This window comes from Capricornis sumatraensis, chromosome 19 (genome assembly GCF_032405125.1).
Source record: "Capricornis sumatraensis isolate serow.1 chromosome 19, serow.2, whole genome shotgun sequence".
In the NCBI taxonomy this organism is placed as follows: Eukaryota; Metazoa; Chordata; class Mammalia; order Artiodactyla; family Bovidae; genus Capricornis; species Capricornis sumatraensis.
The window spans coordinates 46809492-46822788 of NC_091087.1; positions in this window are offsets into that span (position 1 = coordinate 46809492).

A 13297-nucleotide genomic window follows, 5' to 3' on the forward strand; every position below is an offset into this window, starting at 1 on the left:
AAAAACTATGTTCCTAGAGTGAAATTATTTGTGAAATGTGAGTTATATTGGTTTCCTCTTGGTGAGGGAAGGAAAAGTTAAAATTCAGGTTACATATCTGGAGGACTGAAGTAAGCAATCAAAATCAAACTTTTTCATCAGACTTGTTTGACATGATTTCAAAATAAACTAAGTTCAGTAAACCTGTTGGCAGAGAAGTATCATTTGTCAAGCGATTAACAGAGACACAATCTGTAATTACGAATTGCTGAAAGCAGGCCACTAATGAGAGAATGACTCACTCACGTTTTGGGGTGAAGGGGGAGGGGTCTCTCAGAAACTGTAATTTGATTTACAAAACTCTGAATAGCTAATGGCAGGTAACTCTTGCCAACTAACCAGCCAACTCTTGCAAGCTCATTAACAGAACTCCATGGTCTCACTGAAGGATAAACCATATGGAGGTGTCACTAAAAACTGGAGATGAGAGACTGTAATTCATGTTCATTCCTTCTGTGAGTCGGTCATATGGGCATTGATTTGAGCCTTTGTTTATCTGACATGACCTGTTCTTAAACAAGAAAAGAAAATACATTTTTAGGGGTTTCTGGGTTCTTCCCCCTACCACCTTATACTACAGTTTTCAACCAATTACTACACTTCTTTATTCTGGATTTATTTCTCCAGCTTCCCATATCTTTGTCACATTTTAGCTCCAGCTAAACAATTGAATAATGGCATTATACAAGTGGCTGCACTGTTTGTTTGTGTGCTGACCTTGGAGGGTTAAGTTGCTTATCGATGATTTCCCCAGTGATTGCAAACCTGTGGCTATAAGATCATCATCTTTTTTTTTTAAACATAATTTTAAACTCTTTATTCACATGAAACTCATGAATTCTGGAGGAGACGTGTGGCAACACATAGTTATAAGGCATAATTTTATAAAGAGCTCTGTATACTTTGTCCTTTTAACTGGGGTGCAATAGTCATGTATATTCATGCACTGTGATTTTCATTTGATATCTGATCCGGGAATCTCTACAAAAATTATCAGAATAACACATGAATATAATTTCAAAAATAGTACAGAAGGCTACTTAATGATAAGCAAGTCTCCTCATCTGTTTTTTCTATATCCTTAGTTCTGTTGCCCAAGACCGTTTTAACCATTTACATGTAAAATCTTTCATGGCTCTAAATAATAAGCTTTAATTGCCAGTTCATGAGATTAAAATGAGATTTTAGCTACTGCTTCTGGACATGAAGAATGAAGATTTAGCTCACTTATATCACCTTTCCCCCCTCACTCTGAATTTCCATTTTTAATTTCTATGGTATTTAAAATTTTAAATAATATAATTATGTACTTATTTATTATATAGTATATAAATAATACACATATAATAAATATAGTTATTTATATAATATAAAATACTATTTAATCAATTTCAGACTATAATTATTAGCTCTCCATTTTGAAAAAAGGAATTTTAGCACACTATATTCTCTCATTTTTCTTTTCTAACTCTAACATTTTATCAACTGCACTGCCAAGATCAATGACATCTGCATTTTATTTTACAACCATAATTTTCTTAACCTTTTCTATAGATCACACCAAAAGTTGCTAATCAGCATTGATATCACATAATTTTGTAAATATTGTTTATACGTGTGCTTCCGTTGCATTTCCTTCCTTATGGGTTGATGATATGGTTTTGCCACTCAAAATCAAATGTTCCTAGAATTACACTTCATAGTCTTTTCTCATGTTATTCCAATTGTTCAAACTCCAATCTTAGTTCGCTTCATATTTGGAGCACTTTATTCCATTTTTAATTGCCAGTCTATGTTCAATACAGGATACAGGATGCTTGGGGCTGGTGCACGGGGATGATCCAGAGAGATGATATGGGGAGGGTGGTGGGAGGGGTGTTCAGGATTGGGAACTCATGTATACCTGTGGCTGATTCATGTCAATGTATGGCAAAACCAATACAGTATTGTAAAGCAAAATAAAGTAAAAATAAAAATTAAAAAAATAAATAAATAAATATGTTTATTGGAGTTTCTAACTGAAAATGTCTAATATCCAGTTCCCTTATCAATCTATTCTTTTCAACATTATTATTATTGAACTCTATCTGATAACCCTTACAGTATACGCATTAATTTTTTTCCAGACCTGGTACAGAAGTTAGTTTCATTCTTTTCTTGTATTCAGTTTTTACTTTGTTGCTTTTCCTCTCTACATGCATGTGTGCCTGCTACTTGTCTGACTCTTTGCAACCCTGTGGACTGTAGCCCACCAGGCTGCTCTGTCCATGGGGATTTTCCAGGCAAGAATACTGGAGTGGGTTACCATGCCCACCTCCAGAGGATCTTCCTAACCCAGGGATCGAACCCATGTGTCTTATGTCTCCTGCATTGGCAGGCGGGTTCTTTACCACCAGCGCCACCTGGGAACCCCTCCTCTGTAAATGGATATATACAGTTAAAAGTTGAAGTTAAAATGATTTAATTTGACTTTCACGCTGGTTGACAGTTTGGCTGGGTGGAAAACCTAAGACTAAAAACAATCCTCTCCCTAATCTTCAAAGGGTTTTAATATCTATTAGTATGCGGCATTGTCATGAGAGGCTTGATACCAGCCAAAAATGATTAATCCTTTACAGGTAATATGTAATTCTTCCAACCTCCTACACTGAGTCTAATCATGTCTCCTTATCTTTAATGATTTAGGATTTAATAATAATGTGTCTTGGTATGTGTGTTTTTTGTTCATTTCTTATATAGTTGTGTGTGTGTGTGTGTGTGTGTGTGTGTGTGTACCTGCATGTGTGTACCTGCTACTGATTTGGCTAGATTGAAAATAATTTTAAATAATGGTTAACAGTTGCCTCTTCCTTGTCTTTTCCTCAATTTTCTAAATATGCTTTAGTGTTTTCACCATTCATCACAATTTTAACTGCTGAATTTAGACAGATATGCATTTTTAAAATTTTTTCTATTAAACTGCTCTTTAAAAATATTTTATCTCCAAAGTGCAAATTCCTTCTTGTTATATAGATTGAGGTGATTCTATTACATCTTCTCTGATATACTGAAAAATATTATTAACATATTTCCTAGTATTGAATTGCAGTTGTAAAACTAACACATTCTGGTTATTGAAGCAATTTTTGTAAGAAAACATTAGGCTTAATTTGATATTATGTTGTTATTTCTATATATTCATGGGTGATTTTAGAAGATAGTTTGGCTAATGCTGACTTTGATACAGTACATAGTAGCTTGTATTTATTTAGAGAGATTTAGCAAGTATTTTATGTTCTGAAACATTTTATAGGCAGGCATGGCAATTGTTTAATCTCTGAAACTGAGAAAGGTGAAATATCTCACCTATAAAATTATCTGTCTCATACCCTTGAAAAAGGAGATGATACATTTCATACTTCTTCGGATTTTGTACTTTTATAAATTTTAGTGCATCATGTTTTTCTAGGTGGTTTTCTATTTCATCTCTATGCTTAAATTTATATCATAGTTTCACTTAGCATATTAATCCTCTCTGTGACTGTGATTATATTGTCTCATTTAAATTCTTTTGAATTTTTATTTCTTTCTTTAAACTTTGTTGCTTTGCCTATGTAGAGTTGTTCTATCTATGCTGCTTATAGTTCTTAAATATCTTTATCAATTCTATAAATTGATAATTCTATAAAAATTCTATTTGTAGTTTTTTTCTGGTTTTGTCACTATTACTTTTTTCCTTAATATTCCTATCAATATATTTTTACATCTGAAATTTTGAAATAAAATTTTAGCTTATTTATATTATTATTTTTGCCTAACAAAGCATTTCAGGCTGTGAATTTGCCTCTGCTTACAGCTTTAATTATATTTAACTAATTTTATAAGTAAACAGGTTAGAGAGTCCCTGGAGAAAGAGAACAAGGATTTTTCTTTTCTTTTCTTTTCTTTTTTAACATAAGAGAAGCTATTTTGGCCTGAAACATTTTATGATCTAAGCCTGGCCACAATGCCTGTCCTTGAACAGGTCTCAGTAATTAATGATCTTAAGGGAACAAAGGAATGTAGGAACAGGAAAAAGGCAGTAAAACTACAGTGCAGTGATAAAGCAAGTCCTAGTTCTTCCTCAAGGGATATACATATTAATATATCTTTGAGTTCTGCAGGAACTAAGGCACCACCCAGGTGGAGAATGAAGGATGATGTTGACCCTTCTGACTTCAATCAACTAAGACTTGGACTCTGTTAACTTTTACCCCAATTCTACACTGAAATCGCCAGCTCAAGCCCCTTCATGAATATGCATACAGGCTTCGTTTAAAATGTCCCCTTTTTTGCTGTTCTAGGACACTGCTTTGGGAAAGATACTCAGTGTTCTCCTTAATTGCTGCAAATAATAAATCCCTCCTTCTTCTGATCTTTGGCTTGGTTGTCTACTGGCTCGATACCCACCAAGAGGTGAACTCAGTCTTTAGACAACGGTTCTGATGTGTACTTTCCTTATTGCCCTTATTCTCGAAATATTCACTTTGCAATTTTAATCTATTATTTGATTCAAGAACTACAATAATGACTGCTGATTTCCAAGTTGACCTTACTTTAAACTTTTGCTATTACTTCACAATTTTTTTTTAGTTCTTAAAAATGTGACCATTTATCACCTATCTTCTTAACTTATTAAAATTATATTTTGTGGTTTTATTATAGTTATTTCAATAAACAACTGTGACTGCATTAAAAGTGCAGTTTTTCCTCTATTACAATATATTCATGTATAATTTATTATGTTTTATTTACCCTGCTCCATTTATCTAATACATACACATGTGTGCTAACTTATGTCTTCTAAAAATGTCTTTTCACATATTGATACATTTTTTTTAACTTAGTTTTTAACAGGAGAAAAACAAACTTTAACAACATTTATTCATGGAAGAGACCCAGGGAAACTGAATAACTCTCCAAAATGACTGAAGCGTTCACCATAAGTATCATCTTCAGCTAAAGACAAAATAGGATGTTGGGGGATAGCAGTGGGACATCAAAGTGGAAGTAGGCAATTCTCAAGGAAAAGTAAATGTCTGGAAGTCCTGCCAGTATTTGGAATTCTCTCTACCACATCTAGTCCATATTCTTTGCAGATATCTCCGAGAATATTGCTCTTCTTGTCTCAGGTCCTTTACCTTAATTCTTTATACAGCTAAAAATGTGGTAAAAAGACTTCCAAAGTCTTCCATTTCTTAAAAATAATCAACCTAAAATAATTCTCATGCCAAAGAGACATATTTTGGGGGCTATAGCTCTGATTAAATGTTGCCTAAGAGTACATCATGAGAAATGCTGAACTGGAAGAAACACAAGCTGGAATCAAGATTGCTGGGAGAAATATCAATAACCTCAGATATGACACCACCCTTATGGCAGAAAGTGAAGAGGAACTAAAAAGCCTCTAGATGAAAGTGAAGGAGGAGAGTGAAAAAGTTGGCTTAAAGCTCAACATTCAGAAAACGAAGATCATGGCATCCAGTCCCATCACTTCATGGGAAATAGATGGGGAAACAGTGGAAACAGTGTCAGACTTTATTTTGGGGGGCTCCAAAATCACTGCAGATGGTGACTGCAGCCATGAAATCAAAAGACACCTACTCCTTGGAAGAAAAGTTATGACCAACCTAGATAGCCTATTCAAAAGCAGAGACATTACTTTGCCAACAAAGGTCCGTCTAGTCAAGGCTATGGTTTTTCCAATAGTCATGTATGGATGTGAGAGTTGGACTGTGAAGAAGGCTGAGCACTGAAGAATTGATGCTTTTGAACTGTGGTGTTGGAGAAGACTCTTGAGAGTCCCTTGGACTGCAAGGACATCCAACCAGTCCATTCTGAAGGAGATCAACCCTGGGATTTCTTTGGAAGGAATGATGCTAAAGTTGAAACTCCAGTACTTTGGCCACCTCATGTGAAGAGTTGACTCATTGGAAAAGACTCTGATGCTGGGAGGGATTGGGGGCAGGAGGAGAAGTGGACAAGAGAGGATGAGATGGCTGGATGGCATCACTGACTAGATGGACGTGAGTCTGAGTGAACTCCAGGAGTTGGTGATGGACAGGGAGGCCTGGCGAGCTGCGATTCATGGGGTCACAAAGAGTCGGACACGACTGAGTGACTGAACTGAACTGAACTGAACTGAATTTCAATCTTGGTTTTGCTGGTCAGAGTGGCTGTTATGGCATACATGTTGTTAAACTCCCCAGGAGCTAAAATGCTTTCCAGAACAAGGGGTGGAATTGGGAAATCAAATTTTTCCTAGGATTTCTCAGTGATCCTATACAAAGCCCTAACCTCTAAGGCTTCAACGAAGTATAAGATTTAGGTCTACAGTCATTCATCTAGTTAACTGCTCTGATCTGAAAAGATTTATAATATCTCATCTCCTCAGGAGGACCAATTAGTTGCAGCCTGAAGTATGTGCCCTAAGGTGCACTCTCTCTCTAGAATTTTACATTTCAAGGATGAATGAGACCCAGAAATTTGGAGACTCCAGGTCTATCCAGGAAGAGTTTGTCACCAGCAAAGCCCTTCAACAGTGCTCAAGAAATAAAAAAAAGAATATGAACTAATGAGAACATACTGCACAGCACACAGAACTCTAGTCAGTGCTCTATGGGGACCTAAATGAGAAGGAAATCGAAAAAAGCGGGGATATATGTATACATAGGGCTGATTCACTTTGTTGCTCACCAGCAAATAACACTGTAAAGCAACTATGCATGCACATGTGCATGCTCAGTCATGTCTGACACCTTGTGACCCATAGACTGCAGCCCGCCAGGCTCCTCTGTCCATGGGATTTCCCAGGCAAGAATACTGGAGCAGGTAGACATTCCCTTCTTCAGGGGATCTTCCTCACCCAGGGACTGAATCTGTGACTCCTGCATTGGCAGGCAGATTCTTTACCACCTGAGCCACCGCGGAAGTAAAAGAATACAATAAAAATTAAGAAAGAAAGAAAGAAAAACCCCTGCACACGTGAAAATAGAATCTGAGTCAGCAGTCCCCAAGCTTCTTAGCACCAGGGACCAGTTTCATGGAAGACAATTTTTCCACAGACTAGAGGGGATGGTTTCGGGATGATTCAAGAGCATTACATTTATTGTTCACTTTATTTCTAATCTAATCCTGCCGCTAATCTGACAGGAGGTACTGGTCCACTCCTGGAAGATTGGGGACCCCATGATCTGGGTAATAAAATAATGGCTAACCTCCCCCCCCCACACACACACTTTCCCTCTGTGCTTCATCTAGTTTCACTTGCTCACCGGGTGCTGCGTGCCGAGGCCCCTGCATTCTGGCACTTCAGACCGGAGCGCCGACTGAGAAATGGCTGTGCTGACACCTCAGCTCCGTGGAGCCTCGGGCGCAGAAGCACGGCTGCGGACTCTCCAACCCAAGATGGCGGCGGCGGGCTGCGTGCGCAGCCGCCTCACCTGGCGGGGCTCTCAGAGCTGGAGCAGCACACCTGTGCCTGTCGCCCTGCTAGGCCATCACCAGAACTCCGCCTCCACCCCACTGCAGAGACCCGTATACAGTAGCCCACCCACAGACTGGCCGAACAGTGTGCACGGCAGAGTTTGATTTCGTACCTCTCCATTCTTTGATGAAAAATTTTTAACTTTCTTTTGCTTCTCAACAGAATGTAGTCTCCTTGGGCCCACAAAACCAGCGTCCAGCAGGAGGACCCCTGTTGGGGCCTGACAAAGGGTTGGTAAACTGATAAACTTAAAAAATATATCATTGATATGTTATTTGGAATGTAAATATTAATGTAGTTATATATTCATTGTTTGATTTATTTTGCTTGACTCAAGAGTCGAGCACGACTTAGCGACTAAATAACAAATATTCAGTGTAGATTATACCTTTTGGAAACTATTCCATTAAGTAAACATTTCCTTAAATTATTTTTTTAATACTAATACCACTTTGCCTTCTTACTTTGTATTGTTAATATTCTTAAATATTTTTGCTCAATTCATTTTAATTTTATTGTGCTATCTTATTTTTGGAGAAGGAAATGGCAACCCACTCCAGTATTCTTGCCTGGAGAATCCCATGGACAGAGGAACCTGGAGGGCTGCAGTCTGTGGGGTCCCAAGAAGTTGGACAGGACTGAGCAAATAACACACACACACACACACACCTTATTTTAGTTGATTATACAACATGAGTTAGAATTCATATTTTAGTCTAACTTAAAAATCTTCTTTGTGGAAGATTTTAATTTATATCTATTGGCATACTGATATGTTCTTCATAAATGTCATTTTGTTTCTAAATTTTTCTTGAAGGTTTCATTGCTGTTTTCTTTTGTTTTCTATTTATTCATTCACCCAAGAAATATTTATTGGGAAACTTCAAAACAAAAATATTTATTGAGAAACTTCATAACTGTCATTTTGTTTCTAAATTTTTCTTGAAGGTTTCATTGATATTTTCTTTTGTTTTCTATTTATTCATTCACCCAAGAAATATATTGAGAAACATCAAAACAAAACAATTGAGGCAGTAAAGAAAGAACTGTGAACTTCTAGGCAACATTACTATCTTCATCGAACTCATTTTTGCAGGGAGAAAACATTTAAAACAATGCTAATGATCGTGAGTGGTGCAAGGTAGTGGCAAGTCATCTGCTTCTCAATGGAGACATACAAAGTATCTGCTTTGGCAGAGGAGGTGCAAGGGAAGGTCTCTTGAACAAGGTCTCTTGACTAGGTAACATCTACACTACTTCACTTCAGCTGCTCAGTTGTGTCCCACTCTTTGTGACCCCATGGACTGCAGCACGACAGGGCTCCCTATCCATCACAAACTCTCAGAACTTACTCAAACTCATGTCCATTGAGTCAGTGATGCCATCCAACCATATCTTCCTCTGTCATCCCCTTCTCCTCCCACCTTCAATCTTTCCCATCATAAAGGCCTTTTCAGTTGTGTCAGTTCTACTCATCAGTTGGCCAAAGTATTGGAGTTTTAACTTCAGCATCAATCCTTCCAGTGAATATTCAGGACTGATTTTCTTTAGGATGGACTGGTTGGATCTCCTTGCAGTCCAAGCGACTCTCAAGACTCTTCTCCAATACCACATTCAAAAGCATCAATTATTCAGTGCTCAGCTTTCTTTACAGTCCAGTTCTCATATCCATACATGACTATTGGAAAAACCATAGCCATGACTAGATGGACCTTTGTTGACAAAGTAATGTCTCTGCTTTTTAATATGCTGTCTAGGTTGGTCATAATTTTCCTTCCAAGGAGCAAGCGTCTTTTAATTTCATGGCTGCAATCACCATCTGCAGTGATGTTGGAGCCCAGGAATATAAAGTCTCTCATTGTTTCCATTGTTTCTCCAACTGTTTGCCTTGAAGTGATGGGACCAGATGCCATGATCTTAGTTTTCTGAATGTTGAGCTTTAAGCCAACTTTTTCACGCTCATCAAGAAGCTCTTTAGTTCTTCTTCACTTTCTGTCATAAGGGTGGTGTCATCTGTGTATCTGAGGTTATTGATATTTCTCCCAACAATCTTGGTTCCAGCTTATGCTTCATCCAGCCCAGCATTTCTCTTAATGTACTCTGCATATAAGTTAAATAAGCAGGGTGACAACATACAGCCTTGATGTACTCCTTTCCCAATTTGGCACCTGTCTGTTGTTCCATGTCCAGTTCTAACTGTTGCTTCCTGACCTGCATACAGATTTCTCAGGAGGGAGCAGAGGTGGTCTGGTATTTCCACCTCTTTCAGAGTGTTCCACAGTTTGTTGTGATCCACACAGTCAAAGGCTTTGGCATAGTCAATAAAGCAGAAATAGATGTTTTTCTGGAACTCTCTTGCTTTTTCGATGATCCAGCAGATGTTGGCAATTTGATCTTTGGTTCCTCTGCCTTTTCTAAATCCAGCTTGGACATCTAGAAGTTCACAGTTCACGTACTGTTGAAGCCTGGCTTGAATTTTGAGCATTACTTTACTAGTGTGTGAGATGAGTGCAATTGTGCGGTAGTTTGAATATTCTTTGGCATTGCCTTTCCTTGGGATGGAATGAAACCTTTTTCCAGTGCTGTAGCCACTGCTGAGTTTTCCAAATTTGCTGACATATTGTATGCATCACTTTCACAGCATTATCTTTTAGGATTTGTAATAGCTCAACTGGAATTCCATCACCTCCACTAGCTTTGTTTGTAGTGATGCTTCCTAAGGCCCACTTGACTTCACGTTCTAGGATGTCTGGATCTAGGGGAGTGATCATACCATTGTGATTATCTGGGTCATGAAGATCTTTTTTGTATAGTTCTTCTGTGTATCCTTGCCACCTCTTCTTAATATCTTCTTCTTCTGTTAGGTCCATACCATTTCTGTCCTTTATTGTGCCCATCTTTGCTGAAATATTCCCCATGGTATCTCTAATTTTCTGGAAGAGATCTCTAGTCTTTCCCTTTCTATTGCTTTCCTCTGTACTGATCACTGATTTCTTTGCACCGATCACTGAGGAAGGCTTTCTTAACTCTCCTTGCTATTCTTGGGAACTCTGCATTCAAATGGGTATATCTTTCCTTTTCTCCTTTGCCTTTAGCTTCTCTTCTTTTCTCAGTTATTTGTTTGCCTCCTTCCACAACCATTTTTCATTTTTGCATTTCTTTTCCTTGATGATGGTCTTGATCCTTTCCTTCTCTACAGTGTCACGAACCTCCGCCCATATTTCTTCAGGCATTTTGTCTATCAGATATAATCCCTTGCATCTATTTCTCACTTCTGCTTTATAATTGTAAGGGATTTGTTTTAGGTCATACCTGAATGGTCTAGTTGTTTTCCATACTTTCTTCAATTTAAGTCTGAAGTTGGCAAGAAGCAGTTCATTATCTGAGCCACAGTGAACTCCCGGTCTTGTTTGTGCTGACTGTACAGAGCTTCTCCATCTTTGGCTGCAAAGAATATAATCAATCAGATTCGGTATTGACTATCTGGTGATGTCCATGTGTAGAGTCTTCTCTTGTCTTGTTGGAATAGGGTGTTTGCTATGACCAGTCCATTCTCTAGGAAAAAGTCTGTTAGCCTTTGCCCTGCTTCATTCTGTACTCCAAGACCAAATTTTCCTGTCACTCCAGGTATTTCTTGACTTCCTCCTTTTGCATTCCAGTCCCATATAATGAAAAGGATATCTTTTTTGGATGTTAGTTCTAGGAGGTCTTATAGGTCTTCATAGAACCGTTCAATGTCAGCTTCTTCAGCATTATTGGTTGGGGCATAGACTTGGATTACTGTGATATTGAATGGTTTGCCTTGGAAACGAAGAGAGATCATTCTGTCATTTATGAGATTGCATCCAAGTACTGTATTTCGGACTCTTTTGTTGACTATTAGGGTTACTCCATTTCCTGTAAGGGATTGTTGCCCACCAAGGTAGATATAATGGTCCTCTAAGTTAAATTCACCCATTCCAGTCCATTTTAGTTCTCTGATTCCTAAAATGTCAATGTTCACTCTTGCCATCTCCTGTTTGATCCCTTTCAATTTGCCTTGATTCATGCACCTAACATTCCAGATTCCTATGCAATATTGCTCTTATAGCATTGGACATTACTTTCATCACCAGTCACACCCACAATTGGCTGTTGTCTTTACCTTGACTCCATCTCTTCATTCTTTCTGGAGTTATTTCTCCACTGATGTCCAGTAGAATATTGGGCATCTACTGACCTGGTGTGTTCACCTTTCAGTGTCCTATCTTTTTTCCTTTTCATACTTTTTATGGGGTTCTCAAGGCAAGAATACTGAAGTGGTATTCTCTTTTCCAATGGACCACGATTTGTCAGAACTCTCCACCATAACCCATCAGTCTTGGGTGGCCCTACATGACATGGCTCATAGTTTCCTTGAGTTAAACAAGGCTGTGTTCCATGTGATCAGTTTGGTTAGTTTTCTGTGACTGTGGTTTTCATTCTCTCCGCCCTCTAATGGATAAAGATCAGAGGCTTATGGAAGCTTCCTGATGGGAGAGACTGACTGAGGGGGAAACGGGGTCTTGTTCTGATGGGTGGGGCCATGCTCAGTAAATCTTTAGTCTAAGTACTTAGGGATGACAAAAGTTTAAGAACAGATGGCAGAGGAAGCTTAAAGTAGTGAGGGGAAAAAATGTTCAGAGGTCCAGAGGCCAAAGTATATGCTATTAGGAAGAATTAAAATAATTCAAAATGAGAGGTAGCATTCAGGATGTAGGTGAGTAAGAATAGGATGAAGCCTGAAGAATTTCATACTCAGACCCCTTGATATTCAATGCTTGTGTGTGTACATGGATGTGTGTTAGCTCCAGAAAGACATCTAGATTTCCATGTGTAGAACAGTTGAAACAATGCAAATATTATGCCCAGAAGACTGTGGGGAGCAAGAAGAGATGAGCCTGTAGGGGTGGACACCAAGACCAAAGGATAGACACTTAGTTAGATAGACAAAGGTAGTTAAGAGGGATTAAAGAAAATTTCCTTTTAAGATTTTAAAGAATGACACCATACTGGAAAAGTGTGGTCCCATGAATGTCATCATGATAACTTTTTGAAAAGAACAGAAAGATCAGAACTTTCAAGTGTTTCTACATAGGATGTATCTTATTCCAGTGGTCCCCAACCTTTTGGCACCAGGGACCAATTCATGGAAGACAATTTTTCCATGAACTTTGGGAAGGATATGGTTTCAGGAGGATTTAACCATACTACATTTATTGTGCACTTTATTATTAATTATGTCAGCTCTACCCCAGATCATCAGGCTTTAGATCCTGAAAGTTGGGGACCCCTGTCTTACTCAGTAGATAACTGTAAGTTGAGGTTCATATCTAGTTTTGAATTTTCCATAAACTCCACACAATTTACAAAACATGATTGCACTTGTCCCACTTCCTGGCACTTATATCCACCAAAATACTCTGCTATATCAGGTGGAGGTCCCCACAATGCAGGTTTTCCCCCAGTTTGCCTTTGTGGGAATCCCGAGATTTTTCTGTGTTAATTCCTTAAGTATTTTGGTCTCTTGTTGGGAAAGGTATAATTTTAGCACTACAGTCTATTCATAACCAACTCTTGCCCTCAGTCATCATTTTTCTCATTAGAGGTCACTTTAAGTCGTTTGCCCAAGTCATATCTTAACTGAAGCTGTGCTGATTTTTTAGGAGATGGAGCCGAGGATTAGTCTCTCATCTCTTTCTTCTTGTTGTACTATAGGAAACTAACTAGAATTTC